Here is a 26806-nt window from a genome sequence, read left to right on the forward strand (position 1 = left end):
GTACATACCCGATAGTTGCTCCAGCATACAACAAAGATATTTACTCAAATATGTTCCTAGTAGCTTTATTCATAATAGCCAGAATCTGGAAACAACCCATATGTCCTTCAATTTGAGGAATGGGTTCAGAAATTGTGATACCTTTACACAATGGAATATTACTCAGCTATTTAAAAAAAAAGGAAGTCATGAAATTTGCAGGCAATTGGATGGAACTAGAAAAGACCATCCTGACTGAGAAAGACACGAATGATACACACTCACTTATAAGTGGATTTTAGTTATATAGTACAGGATAAACATACAACAATACACTAACTCTAAGAAAATAGGTAACAAGGAGGATCCAAGGGAGGATGTTTAAATATTACTCAGAAGGAGAACTAGAATAGAGTAATGGCTGAAGAGAGGAAACAGAGAAATATAAGGGTGGAGATCAGACCCAGGGAGGGTGGGGAAAGAGAAAAAAAAAACCCTGTATAGAAAATAGAAACTGTGGGAGAGGGCACATCTTTGACAAATCAATGTAGGCTCATGGGGGGCTTATGAGAAGGACTGTAGCAGAAACTCCCAGTAGCTGGAGTCTTAGAAATGGAAGAAGCAACTCTCTAACTAGACAAGTTTTCTAGTAGAGGGAAAACAACAACCCAGTCACAAAAACTTCAACACAAAATTCACCATTCCTACAAGATGTTAAGGGATAAAGAGAAGGCAGATATAAGGAAAGGTTCAATCAATGCCTGTCCCAAACCCAAGACCCACCCCATGGGCGAGAACCAACTTCTGACAGTACTAACAGTAGTCTGCTAAGGTATCAGACAAAAGTCAAGCAGAGTTGTCTTCTGAAAGGCTCCAACCAGCAGCATCTTGAAACAGATGCTGAAATTCAAAGCCAACCATTGGGTGAGGCATAGAGAGCCCAGTGGAAAATTAGGAGGATGGAGAAAAGGACCTGGAGGTGAAAGGAGCTCTACAAGAAGGCCAACAGAGCCAACTAACCACAGCCAAGAAGCACATGTGGAGACTGAAGCATAAACCAAGAACCTTGTATGGACTGGACCTAGGCCCCTTACAAAGGTGCAGCTAATAGGTACCTCAAGTCTCATATGGGTTCCCTAATCAGAGAAATGGGTGGGGAGAGGGGGAGAAAGGATGGGGCTGGGAGTTGAGGAGGGCTGGGGCTATGACCAGGATGTAAAGTAAGTAAGTAAGTAAGTAAATAAATAAATAAATAAATAAATTTGAAAGTTAACAAGGGCTTAATTACTTCAAATTATTTTGGGAAATACCAAGACCTTTAATTTTTCACATAATACTTATTTGCTATTTTTTAAACTTATTTTTTAAAATTTATTATAATTTATTCACTTTTTATAACAGTTGTAGCCTTCTTCATCTTCCCCTCCCAATCCTGGCCTCCCTCCCTCTTCTCTCATGTCCTTCCCCTAGTCTACTGATAGGGTAGGTCTTGCTCCCCTTCCATCTGAACCCAGACTATCAGGTCTCATCAGGACTGGTCTTCCTTTGTGGCCAGGTAAACTGCTCCCCACTTAGTAGGAGGTGATCTAAGAGTCAGCCAGTGAGTGCATGTCAGAGACAGCCCCTGTTCCCCTTACTGAGGAACCAACTTGGACACTGAGCTGCCATGGCCTACATCTGTGCAGAGGTTCTAGGTTATGTACATGCATAGTCCTTTGTTGGAGTTTCAGTCTCAGAAAAGACCTCTGGACCCAGATCTTTTGTTCTGTTGCTCTCCTTGTGGAGCTCCTGTCCCCTCCAGGTCTTTCATCCCCGCTTCTTGCATAAGAATCCTTGCATTCTGCTGAAAGAGTTGCTCTGAGTCTCAGCATCTGCTTAGATACCATGCTGGGTAGTCTTTCATAGGCCCTCTGTGGTAGGCTCCTGACATGTTCCCTGTTTTCTCCTTCTGATGTTCATCCCATTTGCCTTTCTGAATGAGGATGGATCATCTTACCCAGGGTTCCCCTTCTTGCTTAGCTTCTTTAGGTGTGCAGATTTTAGCATGTTTATCCTATATTGTATGTCACATATCCACTTATAAGTAAGTACGTACCTTGTGTGTCTTTCTGCTTCTGGGATACCTCACTCAGGATGATATTTTTCCCTCATCACCTCCAATCCCATCTTCCTTCTCTCTTGTCCTCCCATTCCCTTCACCCAGTCCAATGATAGGCATTATCTGCCATTATTTATAATCAAGAATTTTAAATGGCATTTGTGTTTTCTCTTATACCCACATTTATGTCATTCATATTTTAACCTCCTTTCATGAGGCTGTACTGCAGTGGTATTTTATTTGTCTCAGCTATCAATAACAAATATTTATTTCCAGTCAATTTCTTCTCTCACTCTTTACTCAACCTCCAAAACAGTGACCATTTGGACATGCTAGCTTTGAGTCTTAAAATCTATGTGTTTAAATTTGATGGGCTAGAGAAGACAGACACAAGCAAGGAGCTATCAGGAGACTGCAAGCTAGCTAAGAGAGAATAGAGTGCTTATGAAAAGAGATACAAAAGTTACTGAAAAGAAAGTGATATTGCGGTGGATAGAAAGCCAATGTTGAGGGAAGAGTATAGGGTGAGGAAACTATTACTAATACCTTTTATAATGCCATTTGAAAATCTTATGTTAAAAGCCTTCTAGAAGCTTCGCACACAGACACACAAACACATTCTCATGCACACACGTATTTGAATGGACTTACCCTATAAAAAGGAACAATGGTTCTTTCAGATATGATAGATTATCAAATAACAGGGACATGGCCAGGTACTGGTTATCCTTTTGTAAGTCTTTAGTCAGAGGGTTCCATAGATACTAATCACAACATTACAGGGTATTACCATTGCTCTATTTTTCTCAGAAAATTGATGAAAAGACCTTTCTGCTGAAGATATTATATTCACAAATTATAGGCAATGAACAAGTCAGCTGGTGTGGATGTAGACACTTCATCTCTACTGACTATATTTAATCATGCTAGAAGGTACTATACTTGCCACTGGAGGAGAAAAGTAATCATCAGTGTCTTACCCAGATGTGAATACTGAGAGCAAAAATAATGACTAGGTTGGTGAGCTATGCCCACTGCTTGAATATGCAACAAATGATAGTCTGTTTTTTTTTTTATTTGTTTTAGGGATGAGGTCCAGGAACTACCCATTCTTCAGTAAATATTCTTACAGCCATACAAATACAGTGAGCCCATACAAATACAGTCAGCACTAAGTGGTCCCAGTGGGCTTAAAACATGAGCGCATGAATTTAAGAAGAAAAACTAGTGGGAGGGTTAGAATAGAAATTGGAGGAGAGGTAATATTGGGGGGATTTGATAAAATGTATATTGATTGTTTTATAGTGACTACATGAATCCTTAAAACATGCAAACACAATTAAAACCATGATATCTACCCAATCACAATTAAGTTAAGGGTTTCCTGATATATTAAGACATGGGCTGACCTCTATTTCATCCTATTACTTTTCCTGTATAGACATTGTAGTCACAGTGGCTCCCTGTAAGTTCACACTACAGGGTCTTTTCACATTCCTTTACAGTGCATGTTCTCTCACTCTTCCAACTAGTTGTTATATCTATGCCTTTGATTGTTAGTCTCAATTTAATTTCCCCAGATGAAAGGTCAAAATGTTCATATTTTCTTATATCTGCTTATCCATGCAGTCTATGATGTATGATGAGTAAGTCATGTTTGCCTCTACTTTTATTCTCAGTATGATACTACCATCCAAAGCTCATACAAACTATTGATCAAATTGAGAACAGGAAAGAGAATAGATTTTGTTGGAGGACTGCAGTAGTTGGGGATGAGAATAGGAAGGATCAGAAAGGCGTGAAGGGAGAGAATATGGATGGAGATGACTGGAATGGAAGGGCATTTAGAGGGCAATGGACTTGCTGTATTTTCATAAGGTGACCTTAAGGAGGACTCTTAGTAATGAAGATATGAACCAGAAACAGCCATCTTCAGTAACCAATCTAGGCTGCCAGTGTTGAGGATGTGATACCAGCCCAGCTACAAAATCTTAAGTCCACAAACTGTTCTACCTGAAAGATGGGCTAGGGCAATAATTTCTGAGAGCTTTTGAAAGTGTTCAACCAATGACTGGTCTAACTTGAGGCCTAAGGTAAAAGACATAGCCCACATATGACTCTGTCAGGATGGTCAGGACCTGGAAACTGGATGGCTCAGAGCCCTAGGCTAGAACCAAACAAAAGTAACAAAAATTTTCCATGAAATTATTCCTAATGATTATTATTCTATAAACATAGGTTTGTTTCCCCAGTTGTAATCAGAGAAACTTCCTCCAGCAGTTGATGGGAGCAGATGCAGAGACCCAGAGCCAAATACTATGTGGATTTGAGGAACACTGAAAAACAGGAGGAAGAAGGATTATAGGAACCAGGGGAGTCAAGGACATCATAAGAAACCCCACAGAATCATCTAATCTGTGTTAATTGTGCCTCATGGGAATGAACCAAAAGTTTGGGGGCCTGCATGGATCTGTGCTAAGCCCTCTGCAAAAATGCTGTGGTTGTTTATTTTGGGATTTTTGTTGAACTAATAAAAATAGGAGTCTGGGCATGTTTGACTCTTCTTCCTGCCCCTGGGGCCCTTTTACTCCTACTGTATTGTCTTGTCCAGCCTTAATATAAGAGATTGTGCCTAGTGTTCTTGCATCTTGTTATGCTGTGGCATTGTTTGTCTTTTTCTCTTTATTATTTTTCATTCAAATATCCCAATCACAGATTCCCCTCTTTCCTCTTCTCCCAATCCTCACTACTTCCTCTTTCAGCCAGATCCATTGCCTTTCTTAAATCCTACATATGCATTCATGTATGGACTTCATCACAAAAGGAGCCTGAAAGATGCTCCCACAAGGAATTAAGGCCATAACTGGCCTTAAGGAAAATACTTAGGAAAGTAGTATGTGGATTAACTATAGAAAAATATAGAAAACCCCTAATGTGAAAAAGCGATGACCTTGTGATGGGTTGGTCGGGCACAGGCAAAATAAACCTTGTAATGATCCTACAGTTGGTTATTAAACATGATGGTACTGGTTAGCACAGTTAACACTCTAAATCTCTAGACTCCCACAGTGACCCCTGATTTTGTCAGCAAATGGGACAAGGGGACACCAGACAAAGCCTAACGATTGGGTTTTAATGACTATTGTCTAAAAATGCTGGCTTTAGAAAATTCCAGCCATGAGCTCCTTTGCCTAGGTCAGGAATGCTGGTTATGCTGATAAGCCAGCAGCAACAAATCAGCAAACTTTGATGAAAAACAAAAGAGAGAACATGTTTGATTGAGAGAGCTAATTAGGAATAGCCCAATGTCTTAGGAAGAAAAAACAGGCTGTACCAGATTTTAAAAAAAAAAAAAAAGGTTGTTTCTTGTGGTACATGTTTTGTTTTTCCTCAGGTAATTAAACCTGCACCCATTAGAAAGTTACAGTCTATTATTCTTTTTTTTTATTTTATTTTTTTCTTATCAGTTACATTTTATTAACTCTGTATCCCAGTCGTGTCCCCATCCCTCATTCCCTCCCAGACCCTCCCTCCCTCCCTCATCTCCACCATGCCCCTTGCCAAGTCCACTAATAGGGGAGACCTCCTCCCCATTCATCTGATCCTGTTTTATCAGGTATCTTTTTTTTTTTTTTTTTTTTTTTTTTTTTTTTTTTTTTTTTTTTTTTTATTTTTTCTTTTTAGTTACATTTTCTTAACTCCGTGTCCCAGCTGTATCCCGCTCCCTCATTCCCTCCCCAACCCCACTCTCCCTCCCTGGTCTCCTCCCTGCCCCTTTCCAAGTCCCCTGATAGGGGAGGACCTCCTCCCCTTTCATCTGTCCCTGTTTTATCAGGTATCTTCAGGGCTGGCTGCAAAGTCCTCCTCTGTGGCCTAACAGACTGCTCCTCCCCTGGGGGGAGGTGTCAAACAGCCTGCCCTTGAGATCCTGTTAGAAATAGTCCGTGTCCCCCTTACTTTGGAAAACTACTTGGTTACTGAGCTACCACAGGCCACATCCGAGCAGAAGTTCTAGGTTATATCCATATAAGGTATCTTCAGGACTGGCTGCAAAGCTCTCCTCTGTGGACTAACAGGACTGCTCCTCCCTTGGGGGGTGGGGAGGCCAAAGAGCCAGTCATTGAGTTCCTGTTAGAAATAGTCCTTGTTCCCCTCACTATGGGGAACCAATTAGTTACTGAGCTACCACAGGCTACATCTGAGCAGAGGTTCTAGGTTACATTCATACATGGTCCTTGGTTGCATGTCAGTCTCAGAAAAGACCCTGTGCCCAGATATATTTGGTCCTTGTGGAGCTCCTATCCTTTCCTCATCAGACTAACTCCCCTTCTTTCTTATGATTCCCTGTACTCTGCCAAAGGTTTGGTCATGAGTCTTTGCTTTGAAAACACTGCTAGTTAGAGTCTTTCAAATGCGTATGTCTTAGATGATCTCCCAGAAAGTGAGGGCCAGCACACATCTCTATATTTAGTAAATACTTTTACTAGTCCTGTAGGGATGTGCCTGATAGGATCATGACCACTGATTCTTCAGGAATAGGCATCCAAGAAGTTCAACATAAACAGAACTCTCAAGTCTGATAAAGAAAATCTTAAAACACACTCATTCTTCAGAATAAAATAGATGCAATGATAATAATTGTCCTCCTAAAGCCTAGAGCATCAGATTTGATTACTGTTGAAAAGGCATAACTGTTTTCAATGGTTATTCTATTTCATTTGAAATATATAATGAGATATTGATGATATATTTTAAAAATATTCTTAAGTATGTATCAAAGGAGAAACAGGCGTATAGCAGAAGTGGGTGGGAGGGTAGGACTGGGAGAAGTGGAAGTGGGGTTGCGATTGTTACATAAAGTGAAGAAGTAAATTAATGAAGAAATCCCCCCTCCTTCAACAAAAAAGAAAAGAGAACAAAATTACAACTGCTTGCTAAATTTCTAGCTGGAAGAAATATCTTACTTTTACCATGATTAAGTTTGAGTAAGAACAGGAATCCTAACGACTCATATTATGAGTTTGTATAATAATAGAAAGTGGTAAAAACAAATAAATTAGATGGTTTGGGGATGATAAGATGGTTCAGCAGTAAAGCTACTTGTTACCAATTGAGATAGATTTCTAGTAAAGTTGGAGTCTAGGCATAGAGAGAAGGAGAAAATTGACTCCAAAGAAGGGTAAGGAATGGTCCCCTGACTTCTCAATGGCTTAGGAGCACATATGCACAGCTTCTCTTATACAACATTAATGAATTAATATAAACAATGTAATATTAAATAAATGTTCTTAATCCCAGTTGTGTAGTTCAAAGAAATATTTAAACTAGGTTTAGCAGCAAAGATAAACCTGGAATCTATTAATGGTGTCACAATACCAAAACAAAACAAAACAAATCCCAAACCCTGGAGTATATGAGAAATTCTCAGTTTTGAGAGTTGTGTTACTGTGTAATAAGGAGAGTCCCTATCCTCAACAGATATTAAATACATCAAAGTATGTATATGCGTTCGGCAGTCATGTGGATTTGGAATGATAAGCACAGCTAATTTGATTGTGCTTCATTCCAAGGCTAAAGAAAATAGACCAGTCTACTAATAATTTTGGAAAAGCACTTTTTTCATCAGCAGCTTTGCAATGCCTAAATCTGGAAAAAGAAAAATTATTTTAAAGAGAGTAAAGAGTGTAATTAGTAATAAAAGGTTTTTAAAATTATTTAAATAGATTAAATCAGAAGTATACTTAGTATAAATATGCATCTGTTGCAGTTTCCCAGCTAGTCTTAGACAATCAACTATTATTCATGTAGCAACAAAGATATAAAGAAGGATTAAAGTACATGGAGAGACACATAGCCAAATTTTATACAGAGTGCAGGGAGTCTTATGGAAGAAGGGGAATATAAAAGGACCCAGAGGGAACAGGAGGACTTCCCCTGTGAGTAAACTAGGGAAGAGAGATAGGTGAGAGAGAGGGAAGGAGGGTGGGACCAGGAAGAGATGAGGGAGGAGGCTACAACTGGGATATTGCAAATAATAATAATAACAATAATAATAAATATTAAAAAATAGAAAAAGAAGTCTCAATTTTCAAAGTGCTTACATAAATTGTTTTATAGACTACTAATATTAGAAGTAGCTAATATAATTATTTAAAATATTATATTCCTGTATGTTTATCATTGTCTTAATGATTCTGTTGTGATGCAATTACTTACCAACCAACTCACAATGACTGAGTTTCTTGAATTAAAATTAGTTATTAACTTAAGCATTTTTATAGAAGATGTGATATCTAAATAAATGGAAAGGAAATCTCAACTTCACCATCTCAGAAACAGTTTTGATTAATAATTCTGTGGGACAGACAGGTAAATAGGAAATATCTCAAATTCCTGATATAAATGTGTTGAAGACTACAGCACAGCAATTTTTCAGAGATGTTTTAGTTCTGTCGAGTCATCACAGCTGTGCTGATAGAACCTATTATAAAATATTTAATATCAGTTAATTGAAATTAATGGTTAAAAGAAATGAGATAACATTTTCTGAGAAAGTGTATTCATTAGTCATGACTTTTACTCCATTTTTTCCAAATAAGTTTCATTAAGAAGGCTGTAAGAAAGAAGAATCTTCTCCCTATATTTTACATTGCTCTGAAAATTTCCAAACAACAAATGTCTTGGGTAATATGTATATTGCATGTAATAGAGCAAATTATATTGCCTTAAATATTATAAGATTTAATGTTTTCATATTAAAATTTTTTAAATATATATAACTGGGTCACCATTCTCTCACAGGAAAAACTTATTTTTTTTAAAAAGAAAAATGATTTTATTTTATTTTATGTGTATGAGTGGTTTGCCTGTATGTATGTTTGTACATCATCTGTGTGTCTCATGCACATGGAGCACAGAAGATGACATTGGATCCTCTAGTACTGGAAATACAGGCAGTTATAAGCCTTTATGTAGGTGTTGAAAACTGGACCTGGGTCCTCTACAAAAGCAGTGAATATGCTTAACTGCTGAGCTACCACTCTGTCAGCCAGAAACTCAATGTTTAAGAAAATATTACATATTACTAAAAAAAAAAACAATGTTAAAAGGGTTATTAAAATTAAGCTAATTGTAATATATTTGCACAAAACATATTTTTTTCTGATATGTCATGTTTAAATATAGAATATTGGAGGGAAACTTGAAATCATTCAATTAATAAAACAAAGAACAATAAGGTAATTGATTTCTTTATAATGTAGATTCTACATAATTTATTATTGCAGTCACAATTATAGAAAATAAACTGCAACATAAGTAGGAAATCATGAGAATATAAATCTTTATTTCATTCTGCAATCTCTTACTAGTTACCAAAATCAAGAACAGACAAACTAAGAACAGACAAATTAAGAGCCAGACATATGCAACCAGCAGTAGAGGAAAACATAAGAACAATGCTTCATGCCATTTGGGTGGGATAAAATCAACAAGAATAAAACAAGATATAAAAAGAAAATATATGATTATACCAAACCAGAAACCTGAATGCAAGAAACACTCAAGAGCTCAGGCAAGTTTCAGAATGAGCAAAGATAAATATGGAGTTCTTATTTAAAAAAAATACATTCAACTGCCAGGTATTACATGAATAGGTCCAGGGGGATCCTACAGAGGCTCATGAATCAACATCTAGAGTACCTAGATGCCCTGCTCAGATGTAGTCCATGGGCAGCGCAGTCTCCATGGGGATTTCCTAGTAAGGGGAGCAAGGGCAGTCACCGGCATGAACTTGGTTGCCTGCTCTTTGATCACCTCCCCGTGGAGAGATGGCCTTATCAGGCCACAGAGAAAGAGGATCCAGACAGTAGTGATGAAACCAGATATGGTCTGAAAGTAGGGGAGTAGGTCCTCCCCTATAAGTGGACTAGGGAAGGGACACAGGACATACAAGGGAGGGAGGGTTGGCCTAGAAGGATTGAGTGAGGGAGTTATAGCCAGGATAAAAAGTGAATAAATTATAATTAATAATAACAATGAAAAATTAAAAAATCGGTATTTGTAACTGAAATGTGAAACCTCAAAATTCAATGACATATCATCTCAATTCAGTAACAATGACTGTTGTAAAAAGAAAACAACATATGCCATTGAAAAAAAAAGGAAACAGCCATGTTGGTGGGCATGTAAGTTAGTATTGCAATTGCAAAATAGGTTATGGAGTTTCCCTGAAAAAAAAACAAAACAGACTGGTGCACAATACAGAATTTCTACTACTGAGCATGTGTCCAAATCAAAAAGCAGAACTATTAGAAAAGATTTCACAGTCCTTTGTTGATTATAGCACTTTTCAGAGTATCTAAAATATTATAAACACCCTAAGTTTCCATTAGGAAATAAATGATACAAGAAATTTCATAGTAAACAGTAGTTATACCACTTGTGACAACACAGATAGAATAATAAACTTTATTATAACCTGAAATAATTTATACCCCCAAAATTTAGTACATGCCACAGAGTTTCATCTGAGGAATCTAAATGATGGTGTTATAAAAATTGATAGCACATTGGTGGGAAGCTGAGCTTGGGGTAGAAGATGAAGTTAGGGATGAAGCAGTTAATCCCTGGCCACTTGTATTATATAAGACTAGGAAGGCATGGGACAATACAGCTTGTTACCTAATTATAGGTAAGAGTAATGTGCTATTGGTTTCAAAAATGTAGAGAAAACAGATCTGACTTCCCATCACACATAATAAGATTGATAAATGCAGAAGAGATGAATATATGTAACCTAATTCAATTGTTCATAATATGTTTATAAAACCCACGTTGTACTACATTTATATGTATATATAATATTTAGGCTTTTAAATAAACATTATAAATTAAAATAAGGTTAAATAAAAGAAAAATATTAAAATTAGTACTGTATATTGTCTCCATGAAAGTTTAAAAGGGTAAAAGAAGAAAAAATAGAAATTTTGGTACTTAAGATGGGTTAATGTTAAGGCTTGCATGGTTCCTAGAAGGGGTAGAAAGTGTCTTTTGTTCAATGACAATAATTTTTCTAAGTGATTATCTGGTGACTACATCACCTCTGTTAAAGTATAGGTTTCCTGGTTAGTAGGGCATGGTGAGTATTTAAGAAATATTGACTGAACTAGAGACATACAGTGACTGAGAACACCAACTAGGAATTACAGCTAACACTACATCGCCATATTATGATAAGAAACAGATTTTCTGATGTACCTCAGAAACTTCTGGTCAGAATGAGATTAAAACTCACTCAATTTAATGCCAAGAAAATTAAAAGGATCAAAAGCAATATTGAAACCAAAATGAAAATGTTAAGGATAATGAAGTGTAGAAATACCTTTCTACTCAATACTCTTAATCATAGAGCAAACAAAACCAAATGCTACTACTAAATTAGAGGCAGAATTATTAACCTACACACAATTTTTGTATTTAAGCATAGTTTGGGTCACTTATTTACTTTATTCTTTAGAACTAGGACTTAACATTGTTTTAAGCATAAACTTATCAACTCTTTTTGAAGCTATTATATTTTTCTTTGACGTTAGAATCAAGTTTTTGAACTTGGTTCTGCAAATGCTCAAATGGGATCTCTGGTTGCAACTTTGCAAACAAAATTGACAGGTATGGAAAACACAATAAAAAGTAGCATAACTTTCTTCTGTCTCCTCTACTATAATGAACACTTCTGATGGATGACCAATCATGATTATTTTATGTGAGAAACAAACACTTCCAAATCTTCTAAAGGAGACTGTTTCTAGCTTTGAATGGTAGCATGAATGTAGAAGTCCCAAACATGGTGTCAAGAGTTGAAGGTTGGGGTTGGAGAAATGGATCAACAGTTAAGAGCACTTAACTGTTTTTGTTGTTGTTGTTGTTTGTTTGTTTTTTCCCTAGGAGACCTGAGTTTAGTTCTCAGTATCCACATATTGTGCTAACAATCACCTAAGACTCAAGTTCTACAGGATTTGATACCCTCTATTGACCCCTGTTGGTATCTTTATTTATGTATACTCACTCTACAATACACACAAATAAATAAGTAAATAAATCTGGAAGTCCACAGTAGAAATGACTTCTAGAGCTATAGCAGCTAAGATTCTTGAGTCCACAGTGTTGTGTGTGTGTGTGTGTGCTTTGCACACATGCATATGTACATCTGTTTGTATGTATGTGCTTTGTCAGTCTCTCTTTGTCTCTCATTTTTTCTCTCCAAACACACATTGATGTAGATTCCCCAATGTTGTCTCCAAAATGATAACAACAATAACTTAAATGTTTTATATAACAAAACTCCACATCTTGTATATTAGTATAGATCTTATCTCTTTATGGAGAAGTGTCAGCATCATGTGTAAGACCCAAGATTTACAGAGGCCTGCTATGAAAAAGAAATAACATTTTTTCTGACATTGAAGCCCTATTTGCAATATAAACTTAAAATGGCTATTTCTACATTTAAAAGACCTGTACGAAGATAAAGCAACCAAAATTCTAAAGTGGATGAGAAAGGTAATAATGAAGCACTATCACTAGCTGAAGAACTATGGTTCTTCAAGCTGTGGAAGAGAGTACCATTTTTTATAGGTGTGGCCCCTCACCAACCCTACATATAAAAGCCTTCATTAAGACTCTCCCCACGTAAGCATCTATTTTATCAATGGATAACTAAAGCTAACGGTCACACACACAAAGGAATATCAGCAAATATGCTTCAAAGTTAAATTATTACACACCTCAAAATAACTTAACAGATATCTATCTATCTAATATATATATATATATATATATATATATATATATATATATATATATCATAGTCTCTTTGTGCAACCCCAGAACTTACTTGATAGACTAGACTAATCTCACGCTCATAGAGATCTAACTGCTTCTGCCTCCCAAATCATGAGATTAATGATGTGGTATACGTTGTCTGACTTTATTGTTCTAAACAACACTTGAAACTTTTCATTAAGCCTAACATGGTTGATGGCATAAGTGTTGAATAATATATGTCAACTTGACATAAGCTAAAGTCATGTGGGAGGAGGGAACCTCAATTTACAAAATTGCCTCCATTTGATTGTCCTACAGGCAAGCCCATAGGACATTTTCTTAATTTATCATTTGACATAGGAGGGCCTAGACAATTGTAGATGAGACCATCCATAGTCTGGAGGTCTTGAGTTGTATAAGAAAGCAGGCTGAGCAGAAGTAAGCAGCACTCCTCCATGGCCTTTGCATAAGCTCTTGCTTCCATGATTGTGCCATGCTTGAGGTCCTGCTTGAGGTCACTGATTTTCGAGGATGAAGTGTTATATGGAACTGTGAGTGACAAAGTTTATCCCTAGTCACCACATTGTTTTTGTCATCATAGCAATAGCAACCCTAACTAAGACACATTTGTACCATGATAGCGGGATATTGCCATGAAAGAGTTGACCATGTTGTTTGGGAAAGGATTGTGGGAGGAATTTGGACCTTTGAGCTGCAAAAGCCATTGCATGTTGAGAGTTCATTCAGTTCTTCTGTAGGAATTTGGAAGAAAAGAATCTTGAGAACAGTGTGGATGATCGAGGCCGGGCTTATAAAGTATCAAAATGAAGCAAAGACTACTATCCTAAGAATATGTGTTGTCTGGTCAGCTGGAGCTAAAGACTCATCTGTCATTAACTAGAAACACTAAAGTAAGACCTTTGCTTTCCTGGGCAATGGATGCTGTTCAGCTCCAGCCAAAGAGTTAGCTGTAATTAAGAAGAGACCAGGATCAATGAGGTGAAATCATCTAAGAAATATTTCCTGACAGTCAGCACACAAAAGCTGTGTTCCAGATGTGACCAAAGTTCTACCTCTTACTGGCAGCCCATGTTGTTAGTGTAAAATTACCCTAGTGGTATTGAAGGCATAAAAAGGGCATGGCATGGACAGAAGCCATGTTTTGATACTTTGTGGCATGGCTGGAGTCCCTGAATAGGCCCAAGAGATGTTATTGGTGAACCTACAGTGAGTAGCAGCAAGAGACCCCAGCATTTTTGGTGATGTTAGTACCATGAATGACTACCACGTACCACCATAACTGTGGAGTGGAGTTTGTCACAGCATAGAAAAAGACAAGCTGTGTGTACTGCAGAAGTCAGAACTAGAAGAGAGATGCAAGACACTTGGAGGAGCCCAGAAGATCATGAGGGAATCCCAGATGGTAGATCTTGAATTATTTTTACTGCTGGAGTTTGATTTTTGCTTTGCTTATATTGAGACTGTGCCCTGATTTTTTCCTCTTAAAATAAGATAATAACTTATTTTAGGTTGTTTTACAGGAGCCTGTTGTTGAGAGACTATTGACTTTAAGTGAGAGTGGACTTTTTTAAGAGACAATTTTTATAGTGTTTGGTTTTGTAAGACTGTGGGCCTTTTTAAGCTTGTAAAATTTTTTATATCATGATGTTTATATTAATATGCAGTCTTGGTGATAAACAAGGAAAGGAAAGGTTGTACATTTACAGTGATGTATTTATCTGTCATGTTGACAAGGGATCAGTTGTGCTAGTGAGTTTTATGTCAGCTTGATACAAGTTAAAATTATCAGAAGAGGGAAACTCAGTTAACAAAAAAACTTCCTTAAGACCAGGGTATACACAAGACTGTAGAGATTTTTTTTGAATTTCAGATTAAAATAGAATAGCCCAGACTACTGTGGGTAGAACCACCCCAGGCCTATGGTTCTGTTTATTGTTCGTTTGTTGTTTTGATTTTTTTATAGAAACTATCCTGTGTAAGCAAGTGAGCAGCACCCCTCCATGGTCTCTGCATCTCTTTCTAGATTCCAGCCTTGTTTTTGAGTTGAACTGTTTTATGGACCTGTGAGTAGAAACAACAACAGCAAAACCCTCTATCCTCTACAAGTTGCTTTTAGTCATGGCATTTCAACATAATAATAATAACACTAACTAGAACATCATGCCAAGACAAATAATTTCCTGGGTATTATCAGATTATCATGGAATTAAATGTAGAAATTAACAAGAAAAACATTGCCCAAAACAAAACTATTAAATATATAAAATAAACAAAGACATAGAAAATGAAGAATACATTGAAAAAATGAGATGAGAAAGATATTTTAAAAATATTCAAGAAAGGCGGGGCAAGATGGCAGCGTCAGAAGGACTCTCATTCTGAGCAGCAGCACAGCAGGATTGGCACAGTGACCAGCAATCAGAACTCTCGCGGCCATAAAACACAAGTGATTGTGTTTCACAGGTGAGAGGATACCCCACGGTGGGGGATTCAATCAGCTTTAACTCACCTGACTAAACCTCAGAAGAGATCCTGGTTCCACCAGGATCTTGGTCACCAGTCCAGAGCTACACGCCAGCGTGATCTGGTCACTGTCTCAGACTAAACTGTGGGCCCAGAACATCACAGACTGGATTTTCCAGTCGAGAGATAACCCCAAGGGCAGGAAACGATTAGGACCGCCCTGACATCCAGTGGAAAAGACTCGGATTCCGCGGGCACCTCAGGAGCCAGCCCAGAGCCAGAGCTGAGGACCCAGGTGCCTGCACAGAGCCCTGCCTAGGCTCCTGATTCACTGACTCAGATAGAACTGTGGGCCCCAGGGCACCAGGGCACCAGAGACTGAGTTTCACTGTTAGGTACAAACCCACAGGGAGGGAAACAGCTGGTCTGATCTCAGAGCACTCAGCCGACACCCCCACCCCGAAAAGGTCTCGGGAAAATTTTCCAGTTTCAGCAGACACTGAGGCTTCCAAAGGCCAAAAAGGCGGAGCCACGGGCGGTCCTCTGTGCCTGTGGATTCTACTCGCCACCCCAGACAGAACAGCGGTTTCCAAAGCAAGGGAATGGGTGTCTCTGGCAGGAGGTAACCCCTGGGGGGAGATCATCAGGTCTAATGCTCAGGACACCCAGCACCAAAAGACTTTCTGGATTCACCTAGGCTCTAGGCTGTAGCTTTCTAATACAGGCAGGAGCGCTGTCCTCAGCCACAATTATTGAGTACCCCTAGGGCACTGGCACACACAGCTGCATCCCTCAGACCTACAAAAGCCAGAGAGCCATTACAGCAGCCCTCAGATACTGTGCCAAGGATCAAACAGTTATCCCTAGCTAGACTGACAAAACGGTGGGAATCCCTAATCCTTCAAGAGGGCTGCACCCACAGCATCCTGACCAGAGCAATGCCTGCAGCCGCCATCCCAGACAGGGACACACAGCTTCTGGTCCAGAGTGAGGCACCCAGCCTCCAGACCAGAGCGGCGCCCCCAGGTGCCAACTCAACCTAGGTGCACATTCTCCAGGCCCAAAGCAGAGCACTAAGCCTCTGGCCCAGAGACTTGCTGGGCACACCTCTCACTTTCCTGGACAGAACTGTGTGCCCCAGGATAACAGACTGAGTTTCCCTGTAGGGAGAAAAACCTACAGCTAAGGAATCAGCAGGTTCTTCAAGAGGACTGTACCTGGAAAACTGTAACAACAGCAGCAGCTCACTAAATTTATAATGAGAAACCCAGCAGTGGGGCAGCTGTCTTGAGAACTTCTATGGGTAAGAGGAGATCCCCCTCTGCCTAACAAAGACCACAGCTACTACTCAGGGCTATACACCTGAGGTGAGCAGTGGCAATTCCTGAGAAACACTGGCCATACAGTGACCATAACCAAAAAGCATAGGAGGACTCCTTCAGGAAAAATTATCTTCCGGCCAAGGGGATTCTCTCTACCTCAGGACTCCAGGAAACACAGAATCTAACAGCCAACACCTAAAACAGCCCAATGGGTAGAGGTCAGCATAAAAGCTCAACCAACAAAAGACAGAGCAATATGGCATCTCCAGAACCCAGCCATCCAGAGGTGAATAGCCCTGGACAATGCAGCATAATAGAAAAACTAGAAGATGACCTTACATCTATGCTGATGAAGACGATAATAGAGGAAACAAATAAAATACGTAAAGAAATAGAGGAAGATAAAACCAAACATATCATGGCTATCTGTAAAGAAATGGAGGAAAATAAAGATTATGGTCATTCATGAAGAAATACAGGAAGATGCAGCCAAACAGTTTGCGGCCTTCAGAGAAGGAATAATTAAATCACTGAAAGAAATAAAAGAAAAAGAGTTGAAGGAACTAAAAGAAAAATAGGAAAGTACAATCAGACAGGTGAAGGAAGTAAAAAAAAAAAAAAACAACTCAAGACCTGAAGATAGACTTGAAAAAATTAAAGAAAACACAAATGGGGGAAATAATGGAGAGGAAGAATCTAGGGAAGAAAACAGGAACTACAGAGGTAAGCATAACCAACAGACTTCAAGAGATGGAAGAAAGAATCTCAGGTGTAGAAGATACAATGGAAGAAATTGATGTATCTGTCAAAGAAAATGTTAAATCCAAAAAAATTCCTAACAAAGACAGTCCAAAAAAATCCAAGACAATATGAAAAGACAAAACAAAAGAATAATAGGTGTAGAGGAAAAAGAAGACTCCTTTCTCCAAGGCCCAGAAAATATTTTCAACAAAATCATTGAAGAAAATTTCCCCAAGTTAAAAGAGAAGCCAATAAGGATACATGAGGCCTACAGAACACCCAACAAATTTGACCAGAAAAGAAAATCCTCCCGCCACATAATAATCAAAACAGTAAGTATACAAAACAAAGAAAAAATACTAAATGCTGCAAGGGAAAAGGCCAAGTAACATATAACGGCAAACCCATTAGAATCATACCTGACTTTTAAACAGAGACTATGAAAGCCAGAAGGGCATGGACAGATATCATGCAGACACTAAGAGAACACAGATGACAGCCTAGGCTACTATACCCTGCAAAACTCTCAGTCCTCATAGACGGAGAAAACAAGATATTCAATGACAAAAACAAATTTCAACAATACCTACACACAAATCCAGCATTACAGAAGACACTGGAAGGGAAAATACAACCCCCAAAAATTAGCTTCTTTCAAGAAAACACAGGAAATAATTAACCTTACTACAGTAAAACAAAAAGCAACCAAGCACACAACCTTATGAACACAGCCAACATCAAAATCAAAGGATCTAACAGCCACTGGTCATTAATCTCTCTCAACATCAATGGACTCAACTCTCCAGTAAAAAAGAAACAGATTAACAGAATGGATACATAAAGAAAACCCAGCAATCTGTTGCATACAAGAAACACACCTAAGACACAAAGATAGACATTACCTGAGGGTAAAGGGTTGGAAGACGACTTTCCAAACAAATGGAACCAAGAAAGAAGCAGGAGTAGCCATTCTAGTATCTGATAAAATAGACTTTCAACCAAAATTAATCAAAAGAGATGGGGAAGGACACTTCATACTCATTAAGGGAAAATTCCACCAAGAAGACATCACAATCCTGAATATCTATGCCAGAAATACAAGAGCACCCATATTTGTAAAAGAAACACTGATAAAATTTAAAGCACATATAGATCCCCACACATTAATAGTGGGATACTTCAACACCCCACTCTCAACAAAGGACAGGTCAACAAACCAGAAATTAAACAAAGAAACAATATCTCTGACAGAGTTTATGAATCAAATGGACCTCACAGACATTTACAGAACTTTACACCCAAACACAAAAGAATTTACCTTCTTCTCAGCACCTCATGGAACTTCTCCAAAATAGACCACATGGTTGGTCACAAAGCAAGCCTCCACAGATACAAGAAGATTGAAATAATCCCTGTATCTTGTCTGATCACCATGGAATAAAGCTGGACCTCAAAAACAACAGAAACAGCAAAAAGCCTACACACACATGGAAACTGAACGACTTGTTACTAAATGACAGCTGGGTCAGGCAAGAAATAAAGAAAGAAATTAAAGTCTTCCTAGAACTCAATGAAAATGAAGACACAACATACCCAACCTTGTGGGTCACAAAGAAAGCAATGCTAAGAGGAAAGTTCGTAGCACTAAGTGCCTTCAAGAAGAAATTTGAGACTGCTCATTCATGCAAATTAATGGCCCACTTAAAAACCCTAGAAAAAGAAGAAGCAGACACACCAAGAAGGAGTAGACGGCTGGAAATAATCAAACTCAGGGCTGAAATCAATCAATTGGAAACAAGTAAAACAATTCAAAGAATCAATGAAACCAAGAGCAGGTTCTTGAGAAAATCACCAAGATCGACAAACCCTTAGCCAAGCTAACTAAAAGGGAGAGAGACACCACCCAAATCAAGAAAATCAGAAATGAAAGGGGGACATAACTACAGATACTGAGGAAATCCAAACAATCATTAGGACTTACTTCAAAAGTATATATGCCACAAAATTTGAAAATCTAAATGAAATGGACAATTTTCTTGATTGATTTGACTTACCAAAGCTGCATTAGGACCAGGTAAATCAAGTAAATAGTCCTATATCCCCCAAAGAAATACAAGCAGTCATCAAAAGTCTCCCATCCAAAAATAGCCCAGGAACAGATGGCTTCAGCACAGAATTCTACCAGACCTTCAAAGAAGAGCTAACTCCTATTCTCTTCAAACTATTCCACAAAATAGAAACAGAAAGAATATTACCAAACTCATTCTATGAAGCCACAGTCACCTTGGTACCTAAACCTCACAAAGACTCAACAAAGAAAGAGAATTTCAGGCCAATCTCCCTTATGAACATTGATGCAAAAATACTTAACAAAATACTTGCAAACCGAATCCAAGAACACATCAAAGATATTATCCACTATGACCAAGTAGGCTTCATCCCAGGTATGCAGGGGTGGTTCAATATATGGAAATCCATGAATGTGATCCACCATATTAACAAACTGAAAAAAAAAACAAAAACAAAACACATGATAATCTCCCTAGATGCTGAAAAACCATTTAACAGAATCCAACATCCATTCAGGTTTAAAGCACTGAAGAGATAAGGTATACAAGGCACATATCTAAACATAGTAAAGGTGATATACAGCAAGCCTATGGCCAACATCAAACTGAACGGAGAGAAATTAAAGCAATCCCACTGAAATCAGGGACAAGACAAGGCTGCCCACTCTCTCCATATCTCTTCAAATTAGTGCTGGAAGTCCTTGCTAGAGCAATAACACAGTTGTAGGAGATGAAGGGGATACAGAAGGGAAAGGAAGAAGTCAAATTATCACTATTTGCAGATGATATGATAGTATACATGAGTGACCCAAAAACTCTACCAGGGAACTCCTCCAGCTCATAAACACCTTCTACAAGTGGCCAGATACAAAATTAACTCAAAAAAATCAGTAGCACTCCTGTATCCAAAAGACAAAAGGGCTGAGAAAGAAATTAGAGAAGCAACACCCTTCACAATAGCCACAAATGACATAAAGTACCTTGGTGTAACCCTAACCAAGGAAGTCAAAGACTTGTATAAAAAAAATTTCAAGTCTCTGAAGAAAGAAGTAGAAGAAGATATGAAAAGATGAAATGATCTCCCATGCTCATGGTTTTGCAGGATTAACATAGTAAAAGTGTCCATCTTACCAAAAGAAATCTACAGATTCAATGCAATTCCCATCAAATTGCCAACACAATTCTTTACAGACCTGGAAAGAAAAATTCTCAACTTCGTATGGAATAACAAGAAACCGAGAACTGCTAAAACGATCCTCTACAATAAAAGATCTTCTGGAGGTATCTCCATCCATGATCTCAAGCTGTACTATAGAGCAACAGTTATAAAAACTGCAAGGTACAGGCACAGAAACAGAATGGTGGAGCAATGGAACCAAACAGAAGACCCAGAAATAAACCCACACACTTATGGACACCTGATTTTTGACAAAGATGCCAAAATCAATCAATGGAAAAAAGATAGCATCTTCAACAAATGGTGCTGGTACAACTGGATGTCTACATGTAGAAAAATGAAAATAGATCCATACTTATCACCGTGCACAAAACTGAAGTCCAAGTGGATCAAAGACCTCAACATAAAACCAGACACACTAAACCGTCTAGAAAAAAAAGTGGAGAATACCCTAGAACTCCTTGGTACAGGAGACCACTTCCTGAACAGAACACCAACAGTACAGGCTCTAAGAGCAACAATCATTAAATGGGACCTCATGAAATTGAAAAGCTTCTGTAAAGCAAAGGACAGCATCATCAAAACAAAGCGACTGCCTACAGATTGGGAAAGAATCATCACCAACCCTTTATCTGAGAGAGGACTCATATCCAGTACATATAAAGAACTTAAGAAGCTGAAAAGCAACAAACCAAGTAATCCACTTAAAAAATGGGGAACAGAGCTAAAGAGAGAATTCTCTGTAGAGGAATATCGAATGACAGAGAAACACTTAAAGAAATGCTCAACCTCATTAGCCATTATGGAAATGCAAATCAAAACAACCCTGAGATTTCACCTTACACCCATCAGAATGGCCAATATCAAAAACTCAAGTGACAACATATGTTGGAGAGGTTGTGGAGAAAGGGGAACCCTCTCCACTCCTGTTGGGAATGTAAAGTTGTACAACCACTCTGGAAATCAATTTTGTCCTTTCTCAGACAACTAGGAATAGCGCTTCCTTAAGATCCATCCATACCACTCCTAGGCATATACCCCAAAGAGGCCCAAGTACACAAAAAGGACATTTGCTCAACCATGTTTGTAGCAGCTTTATTTGTAATAGCCAGAAGCTGGAAACAACCCAGATGCCCCTCAACTGAAGAATGGATGCAGAAACTATGGTACATCTATACAATGGAGTATTACGCAGCAATGAAAAATAAGGAAATCATGAAATTTGCAGGTAAATGGTGGGACCTGGAAAGGATCATCCTGAGTGAGTTGTCCCAGAAGCAAACAGACACACATGGTATATACTCATTCATATAAACATACAACATAGAAGAAACTCACTAAAATCTGTACATCTAAACAAAGGAAGCGAAAGAGAGGACCCTAACTAAAATGTTCAATCTCCATCCTGAAAGGTAAAGAGGATGGACATCAGAAGAAAAATAAAACAGGAAACAACCTAGGAACCTGCTACAGAGGGCCTCTGAAACCCAGAAGAAGAAAACAGGAAACAACCTAGGAACCTGCCACAGAGGTCCTCTGAAAACCTCTGCCGTGCAGAGTGTCAAAGGAGACGCTGAGCCTGATGGCCAACTGATGGGCAGAGTGAATGGAATTTTATGTAAGAAGTGGGAAATAGTAAGAGCTGGAGACTACAGGAACTGCACAAGGAGAGCAACAGAACAAGATAATTTGAACACAGGGAACTTCCCAGAGACTCATACTACAACCAAGGACTATCTGTGGAGATAACCTAGAACCCTGACAATGCAGCCACTTCTGATGAGAACTGATAGACTAAGATCAGAAATAAGGAGAGGAGGACCTCCATTATCAGTGGACTTGGGGAGGGACATGCATGCAGAAAGGGGGAGCACGAGACCGGGAGGGGAGGAGGGAGGGGCTTATGGGGGATACAAAATGAATAAAGTGTAATTAATAAAAGTTAAAAAAATATATTCATAGGACAAAATGATGACAAGCAAAATTACCAACATCTGTGGAAAACACTGAGGACAAATATATTTTTTTTAATCTTCTTATATGTGCTTGTGAGAATTTTTGTTTTTACATGTGTGTTATATAGTGTGGTTATGAATACATGGGTACTCATTCCTGTGCAGGAGGAGGACACTGGATGCCTTCTTTTATTATTATCCACCACCTTTTCTTGAGACAGTATTTTGCTGGACTTGGAACATGTTATCTAGCCAGCTGGCCCTGGTCACCCTCTATTCTTCAATCCTACACAGCTTGAGGTTACAGGTATACAGCCACATTCAACTGTGTATGTGTGTTATAGAGATTCAAACTTAGTTCTGCATGCTTCTGCAGCAAGTGCTGTGAGTTACTGATTCACAAACCCAAACACTTTGAGGAGACATAAAGGAATGAAGTTTGTGAGCCACCACGTGTTTACTGGGAACTGAATTCAGGACCTCTGAAAGAGTAGCCAGTGCTCTTAACTATTGAGCCAACACTAGCACACATACACAAATACAATCACCCACTTATACCCTGTTATCCATGGGGAGAGAAGAAAGGAAGGAGAGACACACAGAGAGACATGGAGAGAATGAGATAGAGATAAAAAAAAACATAACAAATAAAATCTTTATTTTCATTTTTTTTTAGTTTCTTTTTTCTTTTTTATCATTTATTTATTTTATTTTTTTAATATTAGTTACTGTTTATTAACTTTGTAACCCAGGTGTATCCCGCTCCCTCATCCCCTCCCAATGCTACCCTCCCTCATCGACTCCCTGATCCTTTCCAAGTCTACTGATAGGGGAGGTCCTCCTCCCCTCCCATCTGACCCTAGATTATCCGGAATCTTCAGGACTGGCTGCAATGTCCTCCTCTGTGTCTTAGCAAGGCCGCTCCTCCCTAGGGAGTGGGTGAGGTCAAAGAGCCAGCCATTGAGTTCATGTCAGAAATAGTCCCTGTTCCCCTGTTCCCCTTACTAGGGAACCAACGTGGATACTGAGCTACCATGGGCTATATCCGAGCAGAGGTTCTAGGTTTTATCCATACATGTAGGTGCTCTTGTATTTGGGGCATAGATGTTCTGAAGTGTGATGTCTTCCTGGTGGATTTTTTCTTTGATGATAATGTAGTACCCTTCCTCATCTTTTTTGATTAATTTTGGTTGAAAGTCTATTTTATTAGATATTAGGATAGTTACCTCAGGTTTTTTCCTGGGTCCATTTGCTTGAAAACATTTTTCCAACCCTTTACTCTTAGGTAGTGTGTATCTTTGTTGCAGAGGTTTGTTTCTTGGATATAACAGAATGTTGGATCCTGTTTCTGCAACCATTTTGTTAGTCTGGTCTTTTTATTGGAGATTTGAGTCCATTAATGTTGATAGATACTAGTGACCAATGAATGTTACTTTCTTTTGATGTGGGTTTGGTGGTGTTACTGTGTTTCGTTACTTGTTTTCTTTCAATTTAATGTTGTGAAGTTATCTAAATCCTATGTTTTCTTGGGTGTAGTTGTTTTCACTGGATTGGAGTTTTCCTTCTAGTATCTTCTGTAGGACTGGGTTGCTGTGTGGATATTGTTTAAATTTGTTTTTGTCATGGAATGTTTTGAATTCTCTGTCTATGTTGATTGAAAGCTTTGTTGTGTACAGTAGTCTGGGTTGGTATCTGTGGTCCCTTAAAGTCAGCATGACATCTGCCGAGGCCCTTCTGGCTTTTATAGTTTCTTTTGAGAAATCTGGTGTGATTCTGATAGGTCTACCTTTATATGTTACTTGGCATTTTTCCTTTTCCTTTTCTGCTTTGAATATTTTTTCTTTGTTCTGTAGGTTCAGTGTTTTGACTATTATGTGACTTGAGGAGTTTCTTTTCTGGTCTAATCTATTTGGTGTTCTGTAGGCGTCTTGTATGTTTATGGACATCTCTTTCTTTAAGTTGGGAAAATTTTCTTCTATGATTTTCTTGAAGATATTTTCTGTACCTTGCAACCTGGAATCTTCTTTTACATCTATTCCTATTATTCTTAGATTTTTTTTATTTTTATTTTTATGACATCTTTGATTTCTTGGATGTTTTGTGTTTGGAACTTTTCAGATTTTACTTTTTCTTTGAGACATGTATCAATTTCCATAAGTTTATCTTCAGCACCTGAGATTCTCTCTTTCATCTCTTGTATTCTATTGGTGGTTCTTGATTGATTCTTTGTGGTTCTTGATCTTTTCTCTATGTGATTTTTCTGTGTTTTCTTTATTGATTCTAATTCTGTTTTCATGCCTTGCACCATATCCTTCATCTGTTTGAATGTGGATTCCTGTCTCTCTATTATGGTCTCTATTAGTTTTTGTTTGTTTTCTCTCTATATGCCACTAATTGTGCCTTTATTTGTGCCTCTATTTGCTTGGGTGTATTTACCTGTATTTCTTTGAGAGATTTGGTCATGTCCTCTTCAATTGCCTCGATTTGTGTGGCTCTTTCTTTGAAAGATTTTTTCATTTTTCTCTTTATATGCCTCTAATAACTGGATAAGCATAGCTTTAAAGTAATTTTCCTGTGTTTCCAATGAATTGAAATATCCATTGATTTTGGGGGTTACTGGTAAATCCATGATGTCCCGATTTTTGTTGGATGTTTTCTTATGTTGACTTCTAGCCATCTGCTTGTCTGTAACCTTCGCTGTTTGTTCCTGGAGTCTGTTCTTTTGATTGAGTCCATCTTTCTCTGATATCTGGAGTGTTCTTCAGGAAGATGAGAGCAGTCAACTGGTTTGAGAGTGTGCATTGATGTTTCAGCTGCTCCTAGGGGAGGAAGATCGCAGATGTGGTGCGCAAGTGCAGGTGAGCAAGCATGTGCGTGTGAGTGGAAGTGTGCCTTGAAGGACAAAGTGCTAGAGCATGTAAATGCCTAAAATGTGGGGCATGGGTAGGTTCCCTGAATAACCTCAATGGCCTACAGGCCTGTCATACTGTCCTTCTGTTATTCAGACCTGTATAAGCTCCAGGAATTGTTTGCTAGGGCTCCACCGATAGACCCATAGATCAGGGGCTTCAGTGTTGAGAGTGCTGTCCCAAGGATCCCTATGTTGCCTACAGTGGGGCAGTGGGTGAGAGAGATCTGATGTCTCGCTGCTAGCATAACGGGACCCTGGATCTGGGGCTCTGAATGCACTCACCTGAAGGCGCACTCACTCTCTAGCAGGCCTAATTGGAAACTACAGGTGTTTCCCCTATTCTCTGTTCTCAGATTTGGGCCTGCTGGGGAAAATGCTAGTGTAGGAGATCTGTCAGCTCAGTGCAGAACTGGGATGCAGGTACAGATGCCTGCTGGGAGTCTCTGGGGAGCCCGTGCAGCTGCCTGTGTAGCTGGGTGGCCCAGTAGACATGGGTGGCCAGGTGGAACTGGGTGGCCCATACAGCTGGTTGCCCACCACTGAAGAACTGGAAGGCCCTCCTTCTCTGTCTCAGATTCTGAGCAGGGAGTTCTGTTCTAGGAGCAGCAAGAACTGTGGGCCACCTTTGCCGAAGAGGGAGGCCTGATAAGGGGAAGTACAGGAGGATTGAATATTCACCACTCTCAGTGCCAAAGAAGTCTGAGGGTGATCTGGATCCAAATGGTCTCTGCTCATGGTTTGTCCCCTCTGGCTCAGGAAGCCTCAAAGTTGATGATCTGGATTCAGTTTCCCCTTCACTCACCAATTTCAGAGTTTCCCATATCTGCGCGTCAGATATGGTGTGCGATGGTCAGGCCATCTTGGATTCCCCAATTTCCTTGTTTTTAATTGCTGAATAGTATTCCCTTGTGTTAATTTACCAGAATTTCTATATCCTTTTCTCCATTGAGGGACATCTGGGATGTTTTCAGATTTTTGCTATTATGAATAAAATTGTTATGATCATGGTTGAGCAAATGCCCTTATTGTATACTTGAGCATATTTTGGATATATACCTAAGAGTGGTATAGCTGGATCTTGAGGTAGCACTATTCCTAATTGTCTGAGAAAGAGTCAGATTGATTTCCAAAGTGGTTGTACAAGTTTATATTCCCACCAGCAATGGAGTAGGGTTCCCCTTTCTCCACATCCTCTCCAGCATGTGGTTACTTGAGTTTTTGAACTTAGCCATTCTGATGGTGTCAG

Source organism: Psammomys obesus, unplaced genomic scaffold, assembly GCF_907164565.1.
Source record: "Psammomys obesus unplaced genomic scaffold, mPsaObe1.curated_primary_1811, whole genome shotgun sequence".
In the NCBI taxonomy this organism is placed as follows: Eukaryota; Metazoa; Chordata; class Mammalia; order Rodentia; family Muridae; genus Psammomys; species Psammomys obesus.